We start from the raw sequence: 25,503 nt of genomic DNA on the forward strand, positions 1-25,503 counted from the left end.
AATAAACCTCCCGGCGAGATTCTCAACGCGGGGAGGTCAGGTCTCTCATTGAGAGTGGTCGCGTGTGCTCGCGACCACTCGCAATGAGAAACTACCAGTATGCGTTGAGAAAGCTGCCACTCGAGTAAAAATCTACTCGAACGGCAGAAAACTTCAGCTCACACTGTGCAAGATGCCGTTTTCAATGATTGCACAGTGCCGGATGCTTGTCCGCACTGTGCAATCATTGAAAACGGCATCTTGCACAGTGCGAACAGGGTACTACGCAGTTCGAGAAGTGCTACGCATAGCTCGCGTAGTGCGAAGTGCACTTTGCTTAGCTACGCGTAGCGCCACTTCGCGAACTACGCCCAGGGTTAAAATAAAGGAGGTCAGTTGGGGAGTCCGAAAACACTTTTTGAGAGGGTGGAAATGTAATGTGCAAATGGTGGATGTATAGGGGGTGTAAAGCATTTTAGTAGCAAGTATTTCAAGTATTAAAGTGATAGGTCTTGGAGTTCATTGCATTTTATTAACACAACTGTTGGAAATTGGGATACTGGTGTGGGGGTTAAAATCCTACTCAAACAGCAACCATAATTCTTGTCAGGGTGAAACCCAAGCAAACCCAATACTTACCTTTGCTTAACCCTCTTGTAGCTTGGTACAAAAGCAGGTGTAACAGACGAAATGTGTAAAGTATTTATGCAGCACTTCAAACAGTAATAAAGTGAAAACACAGCACAAAAAGGTCCCATGCCAATTTCGAAAAATAGAGTGAAATGTAATACATTATTTTAAAACAAAATTACAAAAATCCAATCAGTAGAACCAGAAATATGCAATTTCAAAGCATAGAGCATCGCCAGGCAAAGCAGATGGCAGGAAATTGGCGCAAACAGGCTTGTTCGCGGTCGTAAAGAGCCCAAAACTACAGGATTTCTCCTTTTCTTTAGGAGGGCCCTCAACTAATGCCACACCAAGGGTCCAGGACCTGAGTAACACCTCTTGGGGATCTGGAACACTCCAGTTGAGGACAGCATGCTAAGGCAAGTCCAGGCACCAAATCAGCTGGGTAGATGCAGGGGGCCTCTGGAGCTTGCTATGTCCCTGTAGCTCAGAACAAGTCAGTCAGCTGACCCGTGAAGTCAATTCAGCCTGTGATGAAGGGTGCAGGTCCACTCTTTCTTCTTATCATCTTAGCAAGCAGGGCCGCAGGTAGCAGAGCAGCAGAGTAAAGGGATAGCAGGGTAGCAGTCCTTCTGGCAGCAGAGCAGCACAGAAGTTCCTCTGTAGTATCTACAGGCCCAGAGGTGTACTAAAGAGTTGGTCCACTGTTTATCCTTGGTGCTAGCTTTGAAGTAGGAGACGTTTCCACCCCAGAGGTGTTTGGAATTTCCTGCCTCTCTGCCCTGCCCCAGCTTGCCTGGGGTCCCAAAGGACTAGTTTCAAACCCTTTGTGAGTGTGCTCAAGAAGAGGCTTTGGGATGTCCAAGTGTGGTAGGCAACAGTTCCACCCCCTCTTCAAGTCAGAGATGACCCATCCTGCCAACACCTATTCCTCCTTTGTCTCTCTGTCAGGGAGCAATACACACAGATCAACTGCCATCTACACCTAGTCATGTGAACCAGGATACATGTTGCAGGCACCAAATGGTTAGGATAAGAAAAGGCCAACTTTATAAAAGTGACATTTTCAGAATTGTGATTTAAAATCTGCCTTTACCACTAACAAGGGTTTTAAATGACATTTCTTTGGACACCAAACTTGACATTCCGATCTGCTCCCAATTGAAAGTTATCAGATATTAAATGTAATAAGGTAAAACAATGTTATCCTATGGGAGAGGTAGGCCTTGCAGTAGTGAGTTTTTTACTACCAAGATATGTAAAAATAAAAAATAAATGTCCAACTTTTTAAATACACTGTACCCTGCCCAGTCACTAGTCATTTCATCCGAGGACTAGCTTCTATGACCATTATCCAAAGAGTGTGAGTGATAGGTGATGTTCTGTTGGACAGCAGCCCTATAAATGCGCAACACAAAAAAACATCTCTCAGTAGCAAGGTGGTAATTGGCAGACCATATCTGTTTTCTATGCAGACTACACATGCCCCAGCGTTTTAGTGTTTGTTTTTATTGTTTATTTTATAGTAATTTTTAAGTATTTTTATATCAGTTGATGCAGTCTATTTTTGAGTGAACTGTAGACTTGTTAGTCCTTTTGCTTACAGTGCTTTCTCTTTTTTTTTTTTTTTTTTTTTTTTTTTTATTCCTCATACAGCAATGTAGTGTATCTGGAGTTATCGGGGACCCAATTCTCTGTTTTCTAGACCATCCCAGTTCTCCATTCTTTGGAGAGATACATTCTGTAGACTCTTTAGAGTAGGGTCCCCTTTCATCCGTAACACTTTCCAAAACTTTTCCATACGCGCTGGGGGAGCTGACCACTCTGATCACTCACACAAGCATTATGCTTGTGGTTTTATTGCCATTGCATAATCATTGGAATTAAATGGGTCAAAGCTTGATTGTGACATAAAAATACTGAATTAAATTGCGAATTGAGAGTCTTCCCATATTTCCCAATACTCATACCTTTTGCTGGGCTTCCCTCTCCTATCCCATTTATTTATTCTGTTAATTGAGGCCACCCAATCCAAATGTGTGGGGGGGACTGGTCTTATCCACTTTATACAGAGCTCCCTTCGTGCAAGTAAAATCATTATGAACAAAAGATTCTCTTCTTTCTTAGTTAACGTTATTAACATATCATGTCTACTAACCCCAAAAATAACAAGATCTATACTTACTTTCACTGGTCTTCTTAATACCAAATCTATGGTTTTACTCACTTCCTGCCAGTGCTTTCTCATACATTGTTACCATGTATTTACACTTGTTATTCCTGTATTGCACAGATGCCGCTGTGGACCTGCACCTCGACTGCAAGCGCTTCATAACTTGGTTTGTGGTGGCCAACTATGAGTATCATCTTTCAATTCACTAAAGTCTGTTCTTTTTTTGAGGGGTGATTGTTATGAAGGAGCCATGGGGTTGCTAGAGCCTAGGATGTTGGCAACATCGGGATAGTACATTTACAGTTCAGGGCTCTACCTTTATTTGTATTGTATTATTTTTTTTCACAGGTTGTCCCGAGATACAGTCAGGGAAATATCCTGGTAGCATCCGGACAAGTTTTAATGTACAGATGAGGAATCTGGAGTCCTTGGCACCAAGGTCTCTGTTGGTTTAAGAACTCCAAAAGTAAATACAGCACCCATGCCAGGCTCAGCTTTGACAATGGAACTGGACCTAAATGGGCACTGCTCTCATAAGATTCATGGTCTTCCTGCGTGTTTCAATTCTCTGTAATCTTGCAGGATATCTGGCAAAGGGCATAGAGAGGGCAATGGAAACTACTGAGTCTGCATGGCCTGCTGGCCTCTATAATACAACAGGCACTAGATGGAGAAGTTTTTTTCACATATTTGAGTTTGGATGGATAACAATGCTGGAGCAATTGAACTGAACACACGTTGTTGAGATTCTTAACAGAGTCCCACATTCTTTCTTCAGGGCTGATTCCTTCCGATTACTAAGATGCAATAGGCACTACCATTTGAGTCAAGGATAGCTATGAGTTTGTTTTCCTGTGTTTGTCAAATCAACCTGTGGATGATTAGATGTCATTTGGGTATCATAATGCAATGGCTTAGAAGCTAGAAATGAAAAATGGGGCAAAGAGAAAGAGAGGAAAGAGAGTCCAGCTTAACTGCAGCAGGTTTATAACTCTGATGATTTTATAGCTTCAGGTATCAAGGTTGACTTACTTAACCTCTAAGAGATTGATGTTTTTGGTGGATAACTTGGGAGACAAATGATATCAGGAAATTGCTTGTAGTGAGACAAAGAAAAAACAATGCAGAGAACTGTTGCTAGCAAATTATTCTAAGGACAAGGGTACTAATTATTCCTCTGTATCTGGATAGGCTTGAAACTGAGAGGCATATTTATGAGATATATGAAATTTGAGTCAACTTGCTGTGCTGCCCTGAATTACAGGGAAATGGCAGGAATGTGCTGCATTTACCCAAAATGGTTCATTCCTGTCCTTTTCCCTTGCGCTGGTGCCGTTTTGGTAGCCTAGCACCAACACAGGCACCCTTGCACCATGGTGCAAGGGTGCCTGTGCTGTAGGCAGGATTGTTTTGTGGAGGAAGGGGCACCTTCTCATGAAGCACCACTAGAGGTGTAATAATACCATGTCGTATCGCTTGATAAAGACACGTCGCCGCCTTAAAGTGACCTGACGTAGTACACAGCACCTGGCAAGCACTGTGTTGCAGAGGCTCCTTCACACCCATACCCCAATGAAGATGCACCTTGGCTACTACCGCCCAATGTAGTAAAAACTGACCTCTCTGAATCTCAAAAGTAGTTGAAATATCTTCATTCGTTAGAAATTCCCCATCTCGATAAATGTCCCCGATTCTATATATCCAATAAACAGACCATTCCACTAGGCCCCTCAATCCCCCGCCTGGTGTAATATACTCCAAAACCTTCAGTGGGATATCCAGGGCATATGGGACCGAGAACATGGGTGTCTTGGAGAGCACAGCACCACCAGTGTTGGATGATCTGCAGTGCAGAGGGAATCACCTGAGCAGGGCTCCTCGTTGTCAAGAGAATCTGGTACAATATACAGAGATTTAGCATCAACCCCACATTCTCCTCCTCAGGATATCTTTGAGAATGGATCCATTGAGCAAACCACTGCAATTGTACCATCAAATAGTAGGCCTTAAAATCTGGAGCAGATAATCCCCCCATTGTTGTTTAGATAACACCACTCTGCGCCTACCCTGTCCCCATATAAGACTAATCAATAATGAGTCAAGTTTGCAGAAGATCCTACCAGGTATCACTATAGGCAGCACAGAGAAGAAGTATAGCAAAGGGGGGAGTGTCGCCACCTTTGCTACCGCTATACCTCCCGCCACCTAAAATACTTAAACATTTACTATATCTTAAGATCAACCATGTGTCAATGACGTATTCTTCTTTGCCTGCTTTTTCATCTGCAACATTGATTGAGCAAGTAACAACATTTTAAATAATGCACATTTTTCTTGTGAAATCTTTGCATGTTTATACAGACTTAAGTTATGGAATGTCACGTTTGAATTCTGTGCCAAGAAACTACAGAGTGGCTCTGGAGACTTCACTGAAAACACATGCAAATGTGTGCGAACAAAGAACATTCTGCAAGAGCAAATTTCAACTTGCAAATGTGCCCTAGGCAGCTACTCTATACCATACTTTATGCATTTGTTTCGTTAGCCATAGATAATTTCAACCAGTACTTGCAGCAGGTATAATAGCACCTGTTAACAGGCAGAGTTTTCAGCATTTACAATTATGATTTCCTTTCGCGGAGTTATGTAAAAATTTAGAAAAGTTGGAATAAAATTACAGCAAATGCAAATCCGCATTTAGCGCTAGATTTTAGTGTGAAAGGTGTCCTTATGTCATTTTTAGATGTAAGGATTCATTTTTTGCAAAATAATGGCACATACAATACAAGTGCCGAGAACAGCATCCACTATTCATTATGATGCACCCGTGCTTGTGCAATAGAATTTTTCTCGAAGGACTTAAAATTACGCAACATGAAGTAGTGGCACATTTTTAGGAATAAAAAAGTCGAATACAAAATGACAAAGATTAAATGAGATTATGCCTGCTAAATTACCTGTACAGCTTCTATCCATAGTCAGTGACCCTCTGTCCAGTCAGCACCAGCACACCTAAAACTTTCATGACTGAAACCTGGACCAACCCTGCGTGTGAGGTGGAGCCAGGTTGGGCTTGCCCTCCTGGATTTAAAATCCTACACAAACCTAGACTGAGGGGGAGAGGAGGAGGAGTCGGTGTAATTTACAAAGACTCTTGGAACTGTGTGGTATTAGAGATTGACACAATTGAGGGATTTGTAATTGTCATCAAAGACGCTCAGGGCTATATTTTAACTGGGGTGGCCTCCGGGGGCGTTATGTATGCGGCAGCAGCAGTTATTGTTGGAGGCCATTACCAACTTGGTCGCTACCCACGCTAGGGTCGTGCTGCTGGGTGACTTTAATTTGTGGATGAATGGGTCTTTGGGTTACAACAATGTCCTACAGTCATGTATAGGCTTGGGCCTTCACCATCGGGTGAACAAGGCTACTCACAAGGACGGTCACACACTTGATCTTATTTTTTCTGGGGACCAAGTTCTTAATGTTGTGGGTATTCTGCCAATGGTTTGGACGGATCACTTTTTGGTAACATTTTTGGTAATTATGCCTTGTGACAATGCCCAAGCAGGGAGCTCTGTTATTAATTATGTTAGTAGGGATTGGAAGACCCTTCTAAGAAATAGAGGACATGCCCCGGTGTTTGATTTGAAAGACTGTTTTTCACTAGGTAGGCAAGTGGAGGAGAATTACGCCTCCTTTTGTGGACAGACTTCCTCTGTCCTAGACTCAACTGCCCCATTTAAAGTGCATAAGAAGGTAGGAAGAGCTTCAGCACCTTGGTTCAATGACAAATTAAAATAACTGAAACTTGAGTGTTAGCAGGTGGAGAGGAAGTGGAGGAGGAGCTATAACGATAAGGAAAAATTCAGTTGGAAACGTTTGATTGGGTGCTATAAGGCAGAAATAAATTTAACTAAAGCTAATTACTACTCTAGCACTATACTAAAGGCTCAGAATAGACCGAGGTGCATTTTTAAAATCTTAAACACCCTGACCAGCCCCGAGTGCGGCAAGAATCAGATTCCCCCCTCGCAAGAGCTATGCGATAGCCTGGCAAGCTTTTTTTATGACAAAATGAATACGATTATTGCGGATCTGGGGAAGATCCCTCGCTGTCAGGAGGTAGTGAGTCCAGAACACACTAGTGCTGGCTGTGGTCTCTGGGGGGGGGGGGTGTAACTACAACTACCCTCCCCAAGAGCCTGCCTTGTGGGAAGTTATTAACCGAATTTCCGACCCTCTCAGTAGAAGACTTTGGTAAGGTGACGTTAGGGGTTATGTCAGGTTCACCTCTGGACCCTCTGCCGCCGAGAGTCTGGAAGGAATTTGAAGTGGAACTTTTTTCCATACTTCGGCAGATTTGTAATCAGTCTCTCTCCAGTGGTGTGGTCCCATCGCAGTGGAAGCAGGCACTTGTGACGCCTCTGTTGAAGAAGTCTACATTGGATCCTGCGAGCCCTAGTAACTATAGACCTATCTCTCTTTTGCCGTTCCCGGCTAAAATTGTAGAAAGAGTGGTGGGAAATCACCTTTCAAAACATCTTCAGAATTATAATATCTTGGAGGAGGTACGATTTGGTTTTCGGCCAGCGCATGGCATGGAGACGGCATTGGTGACCGTACTGGACGAGCTTCGAATGCAGGCAGACAGGGGTCGGACAGTAGCTCTTGTTCTGCTTGACCTGTCTGCCGCATTCGATACGGTCAACCATGCGATTTTGTTGAGGAGGTTGGAAGAGGTTGGGGTGACTGGTTGTGCCCTGTGTTGGTTCCAATCTTTTCTTTCAGGGAGGAGTCAAGCAGTGGCCTTGCCTCCATATCAATCTTCCTTCTCTAAGATCATGCATGGTGTCCCCCAGGGCTCTGCAATTAGCCCGATCCTTTTTAATATTTATATGCTCCCTCTGATGGCCGGCATTAGGGCATATAATATTAAGATTGTAAATTATGCTGATGACACGCAATTAATCTTCTCCATGAAGGGAGATGAGTCGACCTCCTTGGAGGCGTTTCATGGTTGTCTGAGGGCGATGTCTCATTGGTTGAAAGGAAACTCCCTACAATTTAATGCCAGAAAAACTGAGGTTCTTTATTTTTCTGCAGGGAAGGCCTCTCCGATGTTGCCGGAGAATTTTTGGCCCTTGGATCTCCCTAAGTCCCTACGCCCAGTGGAGAAGTTTCGGAACCTGGGCGTTATGTTTAACAACAAGTTAACGCTGGAAGCTCAGGTCAACCAATTAGTAGGAAGCTGTTTCGCTATGATACGAACTTTGCGAAAGATTCTTCTTCTCAGGCACGAGTTTTAGTGGTTCAGGGCACTATATTGAGTAGATTGGACTACTGTAATGCGCTGCTACTGGGTTCCTCGAACTATCTATTAGATAGATTGCAGCGCATCCAGTCTACAGCGGCCAAGCTGGTGCTTGGTTGGCCGAGTTATGCATCATCTTCACGGGCTTTGTCGGAGTTGCATTGGCTCCCTATTAGACAGAGAATCCAGTTCAAATCTCTCTGCTTGGTGTTCAAGGCCTTGCACGAGATTGGTCCTGTCACCTTGCAGAGAAAATTTGTTTGGTATATCCCAGGGAGATGTTTGCGCTCTGAATCTGCCAGACTGGTAACTGTACCTAGGTTTAAGAAGGCTAGATCTGGAGGTATAGCCTTCAGTGTGATAGCTGCCAGACTTTGGAACGCGCTTCTGCTGGAGTTAAGAATGGTGAGTGACCTCCTCCTATTTAGGATGAGATTAAAGACCTGGCTATTGCCCAGCCCCTAAATAATGTTGCCTGCTCTGCTGCTTCTGCCCACATTAAACAGTCTTTATGATGCTTAGCGCCAGGATGCCTGCAAGGTGATAGTGCGCTGTACAAGTACGAAATAATAATAATAATAATAACTCCCTCCAGCAGCCGGTTTGTAACTTTAACACTCACTCGTGTCACCAATCACATTTAATACCACCATTTCAAACACACACACACACTGCATAGTGATGATTTTTAATGAACGAAGTCATCTGCGATGACCTTTGCTCCTCATTGTCGTTTTTATTAAACTTCTGCTACAAACGTTTTTCAACATATATGTTAGACTTTAGTTTTTCGTATCCATGTTTCTCCTCAGCCTGCTCCCATTTAAGCCACCTGCCTGGAACCATTAAATACAAACTCAGGTCTTAGAAGGAGAGACATGCTGACAGTGCACATTACAGCAACAGAGGACACAAAAGAAATGAGTACAGTTACTGTTCCTAATACTGGAAATACTACTAATGCTACCTTCAGTTGCGCCACTGCATTTATTACTGCTGATATTACTATTAATAATAATGCTATAATACTACCATTCAAAGTCCATTAGTAATGCTATTGTTGTTCAAGGTAATACTACAAGTAACATCGCTTGTACCACACATACTTCTACTGCCAGCTACAGCAGTAGTGCTAGTTATGTGCCAATATTTCTACTTCAAAGAGTATTTTGCTATAACTGATATTATTATGATCAATGTAAAACAAATAAAGGTATCAATAGGAGTACTAATATCAGTAGTGGTAGTAGTCATTGTATAAATAGTTGTAGTAATAGTAGTAGTGAAAATAGTAGCAGCAGTGACAGTGACACTTGCAGTTATGATAAAACTGTGCTGCACCAGATTTACCCTGCCTCGAGGATGACTCATCCCTGTCTAGTTTAGGATTTGTGCTTGAGGTACACCCTCAGGAACACATTACAAACACAAGCACAACCGCAGAGGATCCGCCATGTAAAATGTATGCTTTTGTGTAAGCACAAATGTTATTTTATGTTTGCACCTGATTTCACTTGGTGTAGGATTTGGCACAAAGATAGATAGCACTATTTCAACTGCTCTGGCTTTTCATCAAAACCTAATGGTGTTTACACTCTTCCACCCCAGACCGCCCCGGTTAATTCTGCACATTACAAAGCGCTTTTGGCGCTGCACGAGGTTCAATTTTCGGTACTAAAACATTCAGTGCTTAAAAGTTGATTGATGCTCCCGTTCTGCAGTGCTTTCTGTCACGTGAAGGCCTGCATACGTCTTTCGCTGATATAGGCCCAAATCTGTTACCTCGATTAGTTTGCTGATGTGTCCACCTTAATGTGCTGGACTCAGTAGCGTGGAGATTGAGCAGGTCCATTTTGTAATATATATTGGTTACATGAAAAACATTGACTCCCGGAGCTGTGTACAACTGGGGTAATTTTAAATCAAGATATGAGGTAAACTTAACAACTGCTGTTTGCTTCAGGGACATCAAAAGTGGGTCTGAGTGGTCAGTTGAATCTTGAAGTGAGGTCAAGGGTGCAAAGTGAGAAATCATTTAAAAAATTGATCTATCATTGTAGGCCTGCATTGCAGGTCTACCCCTGGCAGGAAGAGTAGGTGTGCATTGTTTAGAGTGGGGTGCAAAGGATGTTTTTACACCAAAAGCACAACAGGAGGGTGTTGTGTCATGAGACTATGTGTGCTAGGGCCCTTGTGGTTCTGGGCAGACTTAATAGAGAAAGTATATAACCTGCTAGAAGGTGTTATGGTGTGGTTATTAACCGTTACGACATAACCAGAGAGTGTGATTGTATGCCGAGGAATAAAGATGTACATTCCAGAGCTCCATGTGTGGTGTATTCATTTCCATACTCCCTGGCTGGGGAACATGCTACAACTGATGACAAGTGTGGGATCTGTGCCCTGAAGAAACAAGACTCCTCTCCCTGGAAGTTTGCAACATTACTGCAAACTTATCTTGGGTACCAAGCGCGCCCAATTTCGATGAGAAGCAGTTCGAAGTTGAAGTGTGTGGAATCAAAGCCCCATTCCAGCCAATATATGGCCATCGAAGAAGTTGAAGGACGTGCAGAGGAACACAATTGTATGTCCATCAGAAACCCAATGGTAAGGCCAAAAGAAGAGGTAGTGCACCGCACCCTAACACGGAGCCATCATCCATGCAAAACAAATGCTAAAGGCAATGACAACGAGGTACGAAAGTACAAACGCACGTACCAGCATAAGCAAAGGAAGTGCCACACAACCATGAATCTGGTGTGATGACCAAGCCCGGCTGAGCTGCTGGCACGTGCAAAGTAGCAAGTGGCATCCAGTACACCAAAAGGCCTTCGGTAATGTGAACTATTTTAATGGCTGCTGAAGGAAGCATGAAGTCCGACACAGCTGCGCTTCTGAAACCATCCCCACTGCCATTTGACACTGCCAAAAAGCAGAATATTAGCACCAGGTGGACTGCTTGGATCGATACAGTCAATTACTTCATAGATGCTCTAGAAGAAGTAGATAATAAGAAAATCATTAAGTATCTGAAGAACCTTGCCAGTAAAGGAATGAAAAAAGTGATAAAGAAAATATCACAAGCTGGTGCGGTATCATACCGTCAAATCAAAGAAGCATTGGGAGTGAAGTTCAATTCTATGCCGTACATCGACTATTTTTCAATCAAGCACAACAGCAAGATGGTGAAACGATGGATGAGTTTGTGAAAAGACTTAATGTGCATATCAAACACTGCAAGTTTAGTGAATTTAATGATGAAGAAGCCATACGTCTCTGAGGTATTGATTGTTGTCATTCAGACTCCTTCCCAAGATGCATGTTGAGAGAGACACTCATCTTATAGAAAGTACTAATGGCCACCAGAGCGAAAGAAAGAGCGGATCGACAAGCTGCTGACATGAAAACTAGAACAATGAAAAGTTAATCAGTGCTGGCCATGAAGAGTAAGAACAAACACAGAGTAGATGCATACAAGTTGCCGTCTACAAAGAAGAATCATTATGTTTCTGATGTGGATTTTCATTTCATATGAAGACAAATGTGCAGACATAGACCAAGCATGCAAAGACTGCGGTAAGGAGAACCACTTCACAATGGTTTGAAGAGCAAAAGATAATGAACTACGTCACAGCGAGAAGAGAAAATGGTTGCCAGAAAATTCCAGAACCATTCTCCACACTCTCACAAAGTAAAAAAGCGACATCAGTTACGACAGGTAGAAACCAGACAAAGTCGACCGTCATCAAGTTCATCAGTCAATGTCATTATTGAGCGCCAGTGACGGAGATGGATGTGCGCTGATGGCATCGACCAACGAATGACAGGCACATGTAGGTCTGGCCGCTTGCAAGAACGAACGAGCAACAGAGGTAAACCACCAAACGAAACAACAAAACTCATTTGGACATTGCCCCAAGATTACAATTAAGGTCAATGGTTGACCCATAACCTTTATTATAGGCAGTGGTGTGTTGATTAACATCATGCCAGTCGAAAAGAACAGCCTTTCTCCTGTGCCATGCCTCACACATCAAACACAAAAATATACACATGGGCTGATTCTAAACCATTGCAAAGTCATGGGTCATTCACAACAACTTTGAAACATAAAGCAGTATCAATGCAAGCACCAATTGATGTTCTTCAAGGATCTTTGTCCAGTGCTTGCCTACTCAGCTTTCCCACCGCTGCTGACATGGGACTGATTTCTATCAATTTCAAACTCCACACTCAGTCTGAAGTTGCAAGTCAGTTCCAGTCATTATTTCACAGCCTTGGTAGGCTCAAAACAATGAAAGTGCGACTTCACATCAATGATGACATTCACCCTGTTGCCCAGTGGCACCACAGAGTTGCTTTCCACATGCAAGAAGCTGTTGAGAAAGAACTAAAAATGCTGATGAAGTATGACATCATTGAGCACTCCACTGCTCCTATGCCATGGGTGTCTCCCATAGTGAAGGTGCCCAAAAAGGACAGCGAGGGTGCTGTTTTGATATATGCCAGGCCAACAAATCATTCGATAGAGAAAGAAATCCTGGTCCACTCCATGCATAGCAGACATGATCATGCAACTGAGCAGTGCCAACGTTTTCTCCCTTCTTGACCTGAAAAAGAGATATATTCAACTTGAGTTGGAAGAGAATTGCAGGTACAGCACTACCTTTTTGACTCATGTTGGTTTGTTCAGATAGAAAAGGTTGAGTTTTAGAGTGTCGTCAGCTGCAGAAACATTTCGGGATGGTATATGTTGAATAATTCTAATTGTCACAAATGTTTTTAACTACAGTGATGACATAGTGGTATTTGGAGCAACGCAAAAGGAGCATGATAAGGCTCTTATACAAGTGTGCCAATTACTTGCTGATGCAGGCCTCACTCTGAACACAGCAAAGAGTGAGTTTCACAAGACCAAACTCAAATTCTTTAGACACATATTTTCATATGAGGGAATTGCCCCTGATCCTGATAAAGTAAAAGCACTGTCAGGTGCTTGCCCCCACAAGATTTCACCATGCTGCAATCCTTTTTAAGCATGGCCAGTTATTGCTCAGGGTACATTCATTATGTTGCTAATGTAAGTGTCCTATTGAGAGAGTTGACAAATCAAAATGTCCCCTTGCAATGGTCTGTTGAATGTGATAGAAGCTTCACAAGAATAAAACGTGCAATTGAAAATGCAATCGAGATGGCCTACTTTGGCCCCAAACTACAGACTGAGATCACAGTGGATGCAAGTTCAGAGGGGCTGGGGGCAATCCTTGCTCAACATAATGGTTATCCGAATTCTCAATGACACATTGTGGCCTATTCCAGTCAAAACCTGTCAGACACAGAACATGCCTATTCTCAGCCAGAGAAGGAGAGTCTGGCTGTAGTGTGGGCCTGAAAACATTTTCATGTGTTTCTGTACAAAAAGCGTTTCACTATCATAACAGACAAACAAGCACTACTCACCATCTTTGGAAATCCAAAAGTCAAGGGGCACCCTCACATTGAGAGGCGGTGTTCGAAACTGCAAGAGTATGATTGGGTAAAGATAAAAACCCTGCTGATTATTTTCATGAGTACTGCTACATCGTCACAGTTCGACATACAAAACAGCTGAGGATTACATCAACTTCACTGTGAAATCCAGTATCCCAGCGACCAAATCAATTGAACAGGTTATTGAGGCCAATAATGCTGGCAAGAACATATTTATCATCAAAAACATCACTCTAACTCAATCCTGGAGAAGGAGAGTTTGACCTCTTGCTGAGGATTTCGAATTTCAAAAAGTCAAAAATGTACAGGAAGAACTGTCTGTGACCAAGGAGGGTGTTGTGTTGAGAGGCTCAAGAATTGTCATACCTGAGAGCCTAAGACAGCAGGTCATTGAACTAGCCCATGAAGGATATTGTGGCATTGAGGCTACCGAAAGAGCCCTAAGAGATTGAGTGTAGTTCTTGTGCCTAGACAAACAAGTTGAGAAAGGAACTAAAAGAGTGTCTTCTTTGCAACTGCCTTTCCTCCAAAGTGAAGCAACATCCACTGACCATGTCTGACCTTCCTATAAAGGCTAGGGATTCCAGTTGATTTCTTGGGCCACTAAGAAACTGACATAATCTCATGGTAGTCATTGATGAGTATTCCCATTTCTCTTTGGTAGAGAAGTTATCATCATTAATCCATGATAATGTCATTGAGGGGCTGGAAAACATCTTTGCAGCATGGGGTATGCCTGTCACTCTCAAATCTGATAGTGGTCCACCGTTCACACCTCTGTGGCCCCAAGCAAATGGTGTTGTGGAACGATTTATGAGTACACTCAAAACAGTAATGCAGCGAGCTTCAATCGAGGGAATTGAATTAAAATAAGCCTTGTGTCAAGCCTTCCATGCTTGTCCGTCAACTCACCACTCCACAATGGGAGAAAGTCCAGCCATTTTGCTATTTGGGAGAGCCATTGAAGCCAAGCTGCCACAATGGACAGTAGGACGATCCTTGAGTTCTGACAAAGTTCACATCACTGAAGATGTATGCCGATCGGCGTCTGTTAGACTTGGCATACTTGACGTGGTTCACCCAGATTTTGCCTTCTGATCTCCTGTTTTGCTGACTTCCTTTTTGCTGGCTTTAGGATTCTGGGTACTTGACCACTGCTAACCAGTGCTAAGGTGCATATGCTCTGAACTTGGCATATTTCATTTATTTATAGGTCCCTAGTAGAGTGCACAATTTGTTCCTAGGCCTGGAAATTAAATACTACTAGTGGGCCTGCAGCACTGATTGTGCCACCTACTCAGTAGCCCTTTAATCATGGCTCAGGCCTGCTATTGCAGAGCCTGTGTGTGAAGTTTTAAACTGCCAGTTCAACCTGGCAAATTAACTTACTTGCCAGGCCCAAAACTTCCTTTTTATTACATGTAAGTCACTCCTAAGGTTTGCCCTAGGTAGCCCCATGGGCAGGGTACAGTTTATTTAAAATGTAGGACATGTACTTTTAAGTTTTACATGTCCTGGTAGTGAAATATTCTTAAATTCGTTTTTAGTACTGAAAGGCCTATCTTTCTCAAAGGTTAAAATTGGGATTGTTTTAAACACCTTTTAAGTGTCATTTCCAACTGAGAGGAGAGAGACATTTGGAGTTTGGTGTCTCTGAACTCACAATTTAAAATCACAACTTAAGGTGAAGTCTAATTTCAACTTTTAAGTATGAAAATGCCACTTTTATAAAGTTGGCATTTTCTTGCTTTATCCATTCTGTGCCTCTTCCTGTCTCTGAATACACTTCTGGGTTGGGCAACAGCTGGGCTTTGTGCATTTCCTCTAGACAGTCACACAAAGGGAGAAGGGGTGTGACATTTGCATCCTGATGCCCCATCACAAGGCTGAAGTCCTTCCTGAGGTAGATTGGGAGGGAGGAGCTGACACATGCACCTGAATAGTGCTGCGCCTGTCTCTATACTAAGAGCTGCATACCCCCTTCTAGTGTGTTTGGAGCCAGGGCAGGAAAGGCAGAGACCTTGTGACTTTCAAAGGCCTCTTTGATGTCTCCCCCACTTCAAAGGCACATTTGAGTATAAGTACCGGACCCCTGACACCACCAAATTAGAACTTTGCTGGAACCATGGACATTCTGCCTGGAAGAAGAGCTTCTGTGCTGTAGGAGGGACTGCCACTTTGCTGCCTGCATTGTTATGTTGGCCTGTTGCCTGCTACTGACTGGGACTTAGAGGGACTGGACCTGCTCTCTATATCCTTGAACCCAAGATTCTCAAAGGGTTTGCTGGCCTGCCTCCTATTTTCCGAAGCCTTCTTGCAACTTTGCTGGTGCTTCTGGACCCTGGAATATGTGAGTTCTTCCCTTGCCTGTGGTGCTCCCTGGGCCTCAGACATGGGTTAGGCAGCTGTTTTCTGCCAAATTTACGCAGTGACACCTTTGCTCCAATCAAAACCAATGCGGTTGCCCTCTGACACAGTGCCGATTTGATGCGGGCCTCGTCTGTGAGGTTCGACAATGATGCAGCACCAGTCCTTCAAAACACCAACTGCAAGGCTTGACTCTGATGCATCGAACTGACTGCATGGATCGGAACTGACGCAGTGAAGTCATCGATGTAGACGCTTGCTCCGTACAAGGTACTTTTTCAGCAGACCCTGCTTGGGTTCTGTAGGCCTGCCTGTCCTCCATTGCGATCTGCCTGAACTTTGGATTTGTACCAGTCACTCACTACCTCAAGTAACCTTTTGACCACTTGTTACTTCTAAGGACTGTTTATGCATATAATCTTCAAAAATTCATATCTCAAGTACGACTTATTGAAGGTTTGTTGATTTAGTCTTGATTTACTCAGATAACTATTCTCTATTTTTCTAAACTGTTGTAGATTCTTTTTGTAGTGAATTCACTGGGCTACTGTAATTAAAGTGTGCAAAAATACTTTACATATTGCCTCTTAAGATAAACCTGACTGCTATGTGCCAAGCTGCCAGAGGGTGAGCACAGGTTAATTTTGGTTGTGTATCTGACTTACACTGACTAGGATTGTGGCTTCTGATTGAACAGGGTGTATGCTCTGCCAAACAGAAACCTCAATTTCTAATAGCGTGGGAGAGCCCAAGAGACAATCTTCAACAAAAGTGACTTAGTCCTGGTCAAGCAGAAACAAAGCGTAAAACAGACACTCCATTTGCTATTGATCCTCTGAGAGTTGTGGTGTGCAAAGGACACATAGTGACTACACATCATCCCGGACAGTCCATCACATGGGACTCATCACATTTTAAGCACACACCTCTGCGATCATCAGCTCCTGCGCCTACAAATGAGGCTGCCCCACCTGACAGTCCAGATCAAGCATCAGAACCTGTAGAATCGGTGCATGAACAGAGTGAATCTCAACCACTTCATGAAACTCAATCTGTCCGACTAGTGCCTCGATGACTCATCAATGAAATGTAATGTAACTGTTATTTGTACTTTTTATTTAACAATGGGGGAGATGCAGTGTTGTAAGGCTATGTGTGCTAGGACCCTTGCAGTTCTGGACAGACTTAATAGAGAAAGTATGTAAACCTGCTGGGAGGTGTTATGCTGTGGTTATTAACGGTTATGATGTAATCAGAGAACAGAGTGTCATTGTATGCTGAGGAATAAAGAATTACAATCCAGAGCTCCATGTGTGGCATATTGAAGTACATGGTCCTGGGTTGGGGAGGACGCTTCAGAGTGTCTATTGCCAAGGGTCAAAAATAATACTTCCATTTTATGTAGCATGTTTTTTCATGGTCGCAGTATAAATGACATGAAGCCTGCATATTTATGGGGTCGTGACACAGTGCTGGCAACCAATAAAATACATTTCCTAAGTAGGTTTTGGAAAGACAACTATGATGAAAGATTTTCATAGCATCAATGATTAATTGTGTTCAATTCTATTATCTTCATTCGACAATAATTGTGCTATACGAAAGCAAAGGCTAGGCACAGTGTATTTTTAAAAAAAGGTGCAGTGCTATCACCATGCGATTGACCTTTAGTAAAGACCCACTGGTGCCAATGTTAATTTCACACAGGCCTCTTTAAGTAGGTCAGTTGACCATCAATGTAACATCAGGGAAAATAGTCAATAAACTATGAGAAGCTAAATATACGCACAGGAGATTGTTGTAAGGAATAACTTGTACAACGAAGCGGGCTCTGATGTCACTGCTCTTCAATTACAGACGCTAACTGCCTTTGCTCCATGTTATTGGCAACATCATTCAGAGGAGTGACAGACACACACAGCTTCCAGAAGTGTCCAATTGAACAGTATCTTATCAGAGCTTGTTCAGGCGCAGAGCTGTAAAAGATTACTCTATGGGAGTTAGGGTCATGTATAGCTACAAGGAGATTAAATGTGAAAATACACCGTAGTACGTAAATCCTTACTCCCTGCAGGCAGTGGCTAAACCATGCCAATTTTAAGTCTGGTGACAGTTAGCTTTAGCTGTCTTAAATACTTCATGTCATCAATTCTTCAAAAATGTTCATAACAAGTAGGAGCAGGCTATCTGTCACCCCCTCTTCAGCCTTTGTCTTTCATCTGTTTTTCATGTACTGTGACTGCTTGTCAAGGGCACTGGAAGTAGTTTTGAAATTCCAGGGCCGCTCCTGATGCCCCTCTCACTTTCCCTATCAATGGACAGCAGGCACAGGGAGGCTTCACCAGAGAGAAAGAGATATTGAAATGGAGGGAGGGGGGAAGGCAGCAAGAAAGCGATAAGAGAGGGAGAAGAAAGAGATTAGAGAAGGAAATAGAGAGAGAATGAATGAAAAGAAAGAGTTAGCATGAGGAAATGAAGGGAGCAGGGCTGGTTTTAGCCCTTTAATTTGGGAAGAGGTGTGGTGCAGCAGCCAGGGCGGCTGACATCGGAACCCGGGGCTCATGGTTCAATTGCTGGCGGCAGATCAGCCCAGCACCATGTGACTCTGGGCAATAGCTCGCTTAATCTTTATGACGGCCCCCAGGGCCTAGACGCCCTTCGGTACTTGTTCGCACTTTACAAATACTGGACATTTACATTTAGCATATTTACCAGGTCTGCATTTGGTTCTCCAGGCCAGCCCTGGGTGTGGGAGGTGATACAACATTCCCAAATCAACCCTGTAGATATTCAGAATGAAAATGAGAAATGAACCGGCGTTTACAGTTTGTTTTTATTCTGTTGCTTTAAAAGAGACAGGTTGAATGTAAGGTGAATTACTTCTGACAATTCATATGGAGATAGTATTTATCTTTCCTTTCTTTGAAAGTGATGGAATTTTGAGAAGTACACCAAGTGGCAACCTTACTGGGGTACAGAGCTTGTGAAAGGACAGTCTGTAGGATATCAAATGTTTTCTAGCAGAGAATATTTAAATACTTGTAAGTGAAGTATACAAAAATTTTAGGAAATATCAGCAGCAAGGAAAGTACAAATAAGGCCCTTATTTTGCAATTCTGAAGTGTAACGTAAACAATGATTTTAATACGCTCAAAACAAAACAAGAAAATTAACTTTTGTTTTGGCCGTAATTCAGGCCTTGTCATCAACTGGGCTAAATCCTGTGTCTATGTGCTTTCCGGGGAGGCTCCTGTCCTCCCTCGGGGCTGTCCGATCCAGATTGCCTCGCAGGGATTTCGATACCTGGGGGTCTATATTACGCTGGACCCGGTGGCCCGCTACGAGCGAAACTTGCTTCCCCCCCTCCAGCGCTTGAAGGAGGACGTCGCGCGCTGGCGGCGCTTGCCGCTTTCGCCGCTCGGCCGGGCGGCATTGTTCAAGATGATGTCATTGCCGCGCTTTTTGTACGCTCTCCAGAACACTATGGAGTTGGTCCCGGCACGCTACTTCCGTGAGGTGGAAAGCTTACAGCGCCGTCTGTTTTGGGACGGGAGGCCGCGTATAGCCCTGGCGAAATTGACGCTCCCGTGGTACGACGGAGGGATTGCCCTCCCGGATATTAAGCGGTATTACTGGGCCTCCCAGTTAGCTGCAATTAATCACGGCTTCTATGGGCCCGCCCTAAACCCGGCATTTGAAATGGACAAAATGCTCCTGCCCGGTGGCGACTACAATCGAGCGCTCTACACTAGCGTGCCCGATTCCCGCTTGACGGGGCCCACGCGTGTCATGGTGCGAGTATGGCACGCGGCTAATGCAGCTATGGGATGGAAGGACCGTTTGACCCGGGCGTCACCGTTGTATGCGTCGGAGAGGCTTGGCTCTTTGTGGACCTCGAAAGGCTTCGAGAGGTGGGACATGATAGGCATCAGTACAGTGGGAGATCTCTGGACGAGGGGAGGATTCAAGACATTCGAGACGCTGCAGGCGGAGTTTCAGCTGCAGGGCAGTGAATACTTTCGCTACCTGCAGGTCCGTCACGCACTGGGTTCCGTCTTCCCAGACGTGGCCTCCATCCCGGAGTCCTGCCCCCTGGAGGATAGAGTGCTAGATGGCCACGTTCCGGACAGCACGATCTCCCTCATTTATAAGAAATTGATAAATGACCGCTCGGGCTTACTGACTGGCCTCCACGAGGCTTGGGTCGCCGATGGGCTGGAGTTGGACGACGAGGACTGGATTTCCGCGGTGGCCTCTCCGAAGGAGGTGGCCATCCCGGCTCGCCTTCGCTTCGTCCAGCTTAAGATACTCCACCGGGTGTATTTTTTACACATTCTGTGGGAATGTCCGAGAGTGGAGCGATTCTGGCGTGGTGTGCATGAGGTCCTGCGAGCGGTTACACATGTCGCGCTGTTGCCTGAAGCGAGGAGATGCCTGCTGAATGTGTGGGAACCGACTGATTACTCGGTTCCGCAGACGCGATGGGTGACTCTGGGATATATGATAGCTAAACGTGACATTGCTCAGCTGTGGGGATCTCAGAGACCCCCGGCGGTGTCGGCTTGGAAAGAACATATGGATTGGTGCATATTCCGAGAAAAGGTGGTATATGTGGCGCGGGGTAAGCCTGGGGCATGGGTGAAGATATGGGGCCCCTGGAACGCTTACCGCGGGGGTATTTGCGAGCCGCCGTTGTTGCCTCCCGCTTCACCAGCTCCATACCCATAGTTGACCCCCTCCCTCAGCCCTGGGCACATTGTTCTCCCAGTCCCGGATCAGTTTCCCTCCCCCTCTCTGGATTTCTCTGGATGGTTGGGGTTCCCCACTTGAGGAGCACGTGTCGTCATTTTCGATTGTGGGTTGCCTTGCGGGTGTGGTTTTTTGTTGTTGTGTTGTATAAAACGAAACCGTATTGTGGGTTCAGAGTTATGTGGCCCACGTTGTTGATACCTCCTGCTTTATCGTCTATGCAAAGCCAAGTGCCTTATTGTATGTATGTCATTTGCTTTTGTCAGTTTAGCGGCCGGCCGGAAGGTTGTAGGCCCATACTTGTATATATTTGAGATTGCAATAAACGGTTTCAAAAAAAAAAAAAAAAAAAAAAGAAAATTAACTTTTGTGATGTGCAAATAATGTGTGAAGAAATCCGATTTCCACACATTAACGTTTGTGTACCATATATGCTTAGCAATAAAACTGCATGATGGATTCTACTATAGTGCCCATTTTTAAGAGGCTATTTGAATGAAAATGTTCTCTCTCTTTGTAAAAGGCAGAACCCTACCTCACCTTACTTTGGTACCCTATTTGGGACAATAGACTGCAAAATACACTGTTGGAGACATACTACTCCCCTTCCACTCTCTTGTATCGTTTGACTCATTTGCTACACTTGTCCTTTGTGTAACACTTGGATCTTTTACCATCCCTATGACTTTAGGCACGTAATATTGATGGCAGTACCCACAATTGGAAAACAGTTCACATGGCATTGCTGCTTGGATGGGCTGTCCATCAAAACCAGGGTGCTGTGTACAAGATTACATTGTCCCATTTGTGCTCTCATTAGTTTTAGGTGAAAAAACCTTTTGATAGACTGTAGTCTGACATGACCTGTAACTTGTCATTTTAGGTCAGTGTGTGTTCTTTGATTTATTTGATATATTTGAGTAAGCCATTTTACTTGGTGATTTGTATTTTTTTGGGGGGTGAGTGCTCAATGTTTTGGTGCCTTAGCTTGTGTTAAAGACTAATTAACCTTATATGTTAATTTGATTTACTTTGCCATTATGAAAATTTTCAGTTGATTTTGTGGCTTTTTTTTCACAAAGTAAAGACGTGCACACGCAGAGGTTTCCTTAAAGAGTATATGAAAATATTGGGCATTTTGTTAAAAGTACTTACTATGAAAAATGTTACTGTGTATAGCTTTTCATTTCTTCATTTACAATGTTCGGTTTATCTTCAGATGCCTTTTCACAACACTCTTCTTTGAGGATACATACAGCTTATCTGTGCTAATGTAATATATTCTGCAAAGAGCCCCTACATCCTGTATTAATATTGATGCAGCCCAAGATGTTTCTTCACTGTGGTATTTTCTTTCAGGTACCGCTGGAGGCAACATACATCCAGTTACCAAACTTGTACCAACTATTTCTCCCTTGCGTTGGTTAAATTATGTCTTTTTGCTTGCTAATTTTTGACTTTTTTGTTTAGGAAGTTCATGATATTTAACTGCTTTTTTCTAGCTTAAAGACAAGGTGCTACTCAATAATCACCCTTGTACCTTAATTTAATTCACCTTTCTGTTATGATAACATGCATTTTGATATATAGGGCCCGATTCACAGAACTAAGAAGACAAAATCCTAAATTTACTACTTTTGGTATTCATAGAAGTTAGGATTTTGTCTTAAGTTTGTCTTAAGACAAACTTAAGACAGACTTAAGACAGACTTAAGACAGACTTAAGTTAGGATTTTGTCTTAAATTTGTCTTAAGTCTGTCTTAAGTCTGTCTTAAATCCGTCTTAAGTTTGTCTTAAATCTGTTTTAAGTTTGTCTTAAGACAAACTTAAGACAAAATCCTAACTTCTGTGAATACCAAAAGTAGTAAGTTTAGGATTTTGTCTTAAGTTAGTTCTGTGAATCAGCCCAATAGTTATTTTTTATAACAAAGTAAAGATATGCACAGACATAGGCTTTCTTTACGAGGCATCGAAAACTATTTGTCAAAAGTACCTACAGTGCAATATCTTGATAGCTTCGTTGTAGGCTTAACATCCCATTATCTAATGAAAGAGAGTGATTTTCTATCAAAAATTTCTGCGTTTGATCAAAACATTCTAAAAAGTTATAAAAGAAAGTTTCAGGAATAAGCATACCATGCTACCTTATGTGAGTAAAATACCCAACAGTATCTTTGTAAGAATCTCTATGAGACTGTAGCTAGTCTTTGGGTTCCAGGACTACAGGAAAGGTCAAAGATGGGACTTCCAGGTCATGAATGGCAAAAGCACTGTTAGAAACTGAGGTTTCTGGTTGTCGAAGCAGGAGCCGCAATCCTAGTCAGGGTAAGTCAGATGCACACCCTAAATTAACCTGTGTTCTCACTGTAGTAGCTGGGCACAGAGCAATCAGGCTTAACTTAAGAGGAAATGTGTAATTTATTTGTGCATACTTTTATTATATAACATAGTGAAACCACCACAAAAAGAGTCCACACCAGTTTAGACAAATAGAGAATATTTATCTGAGTAAAACAAGACCAAAACAGAGCTTCGAAGTCACTAGCAGGCAAAAGGTTGCTTGAGGTTGCGAGGGACCCATACAAATCCAAAGTTCAGGCCAACCTCGATGGAGGGCAAGCCGGCAACAGAACCCATGCAGGGTCTACTGAAAAAGTACCTTGTATGGAGCAAAGCGTTGATGTTGAGAGCACGATGCGTCACTTTTTTCCACGCAGTTGGGTCGATGTGTCGGAGTTGACCCTCACAGGCAGTGTCAAATGATCAGCGCTATGTTTCTATGGAGTCTTGCAGACGCTGTCAAAGGATCTGCGCTGTGTTGTCGTCAAAGCTCACAGTTGGGACTCACGTTGTCACTGAATTGGCATTGCGTCGGAGGATCTTGCACCGATTCTGATCAGCACAAAGGGGTCACTGTATCAATTTCTGAAGAAAACAGCTGCAGAACCCACTCCTGGGGCCTAGGACTGGAGGGGTCACCTGAGGCAAGGATAGGACTCACAGATGGCAGACTCCAACAGCACCAGCAGAGTAGCAAGAAGTCTTTTGAGTCCCTGTGACTTCATAACACAGGGAGCAAGCCAGCAAGCCCTTGTGAATCTTGGGATCAAGGATGTAGAGAGCAGGTCCAGTCCCTCTCACTTCCAGGAAAGAAGCACCAGGCAGCAGGCCAGCCCAGCAGAGCAGGTAGAAAAGTGGCAATCCCTCCTACAGCACAACAAACAACAGGCAGCAGGCCAACACGCAATGCAGGCAGTAATGTGGTAGTCCCTCCTATAGCACAGCAGCTCTTCTTCCAGGCAGAAGGTCCTTGGTTCCAGTAGTGTTCTCTTTTGGTGGTGTCAGGTACCCAAATGTGCCCTTGAAGTGGGGGAGACATCAAATAGGCCTTTGAACATAAATCACAAGTTTCCTGACTTTCCTGCCCTGGCTCCAGACTCACTACAGGGGTATGCAGCTATCTGTGTGGGGACAGGCACGGCCCTGTTCAGGTGCAAGTATAAGCTCCTCCCTCCACATCTACCTCAGGAAGGCTCATCAGCATAATGAGGGCCATCAGGATACAAATGTCACTGCCCTTCTCCTTTTGTGTGACTGTCTGGCAGTTCGGGCTGGACTGTTCCCATGAGGCACAGGATCAGACTGATTTGCATATGGCCTTGTCTGAACTGGGGTGGCAGAGTTGGCTAAAGAACGGTGATGGATCAAACCCAGATCTGTTGACTGGGTGTGAGTGTTTGATTGGTTCTGATGCTCCGTCCATCACCACCCCCTTTTGTACTGCTTTGTTCGCCATAAGTTGGCAGGGTATGCTCAGACGTGAGTCCCTTGCTCACTTTGCCACTGGATTCAAGCAAGCCTGGCTGAAGACGGCTGAAATGCCAGAAACCGGTCCTAGGAAGTTTGTTTCCGGTCCAGGGAAGGCATGGCTCGGCAGTTCGGGCTGGACTGTTCCCATGAGGCACAGGGTCAGACTGATTTGCATATGGCCATGTCTGAACTGGGGTGGCAGAGTGGGCTAAAGAACGGTGATGGATCAAACCCAGATCTGTTGACTGGGTGTGAGTGTTTGATTGGTTCTGATGCTCCGTCCATCACCACCCCCTTTTGTACTGCTTTGTTCGCCATAAGTTGGCAGGGTATGCTCAGACGTGAGTCCCTTGCTCACTTTGCCACTGGATTCAAGCAAGCCTGGCTGAAGACGGCTGAAATGCCAGAAACCGGTCCTAGGAAGTTTGTTTCCGGTCCAGGGAAGGCATGGCTCGGCAGTTCGGGCTGGACTGTTCCCATGAGGCACCGGGTCAGACTGATTTGCATATGGCCATGTCTGAACTGGGGTGGCAGAGTGGGCTAAAGAACGGTGATGGATCAAACCCAGATCTGTTGACTGGGTGTGAGTGTTTGATTGGTTCTGATGCTCCGTCCATCACCACCCCCTTTTGTACTGCTTTGTTCGCCATAAGTTGGCAGGGTATGCTCAGACGTGAGTCCCTTGCTCACTTTGCCACTGGATTCAAGCAAGCCTGGCTGAAGACGGCTGAAATGCCAGAAACCGGTCCTAGGAAGCTTGTTTCCGGTCCAGGGAAGGCATGGCTTGGCAGTTCGGGCTGGACTGTTCCCATGAGGCACAGGGTCAGACTGATTTGCATATGGCCATGTCTGAACTGGGGTGGCAGAGTGGGCTAAAGAACGTGATGGATCAAACCCAGATCTGTTGACTGGGTGTGAGTGTTTGATTGGTTCTGATGCTCCGTCCATCACCACCCCCTTTTGTACTGCTTTGTTCGCCATGAGTTGGCA

The sequence above is a fragment of the Triturus cristatus genome, chromosome 6 (assembly GCF_964204655.1).
Source record: "Triturus cristatus chromosome 6, aTriCri1.1, whole genome shotgun sequence".
Lineage (NCBI taxonomy): Eukaryota > Metazoa > Chordata > Amphibia > Caudata > Salamandridae > Triturus > Triturus cristatus.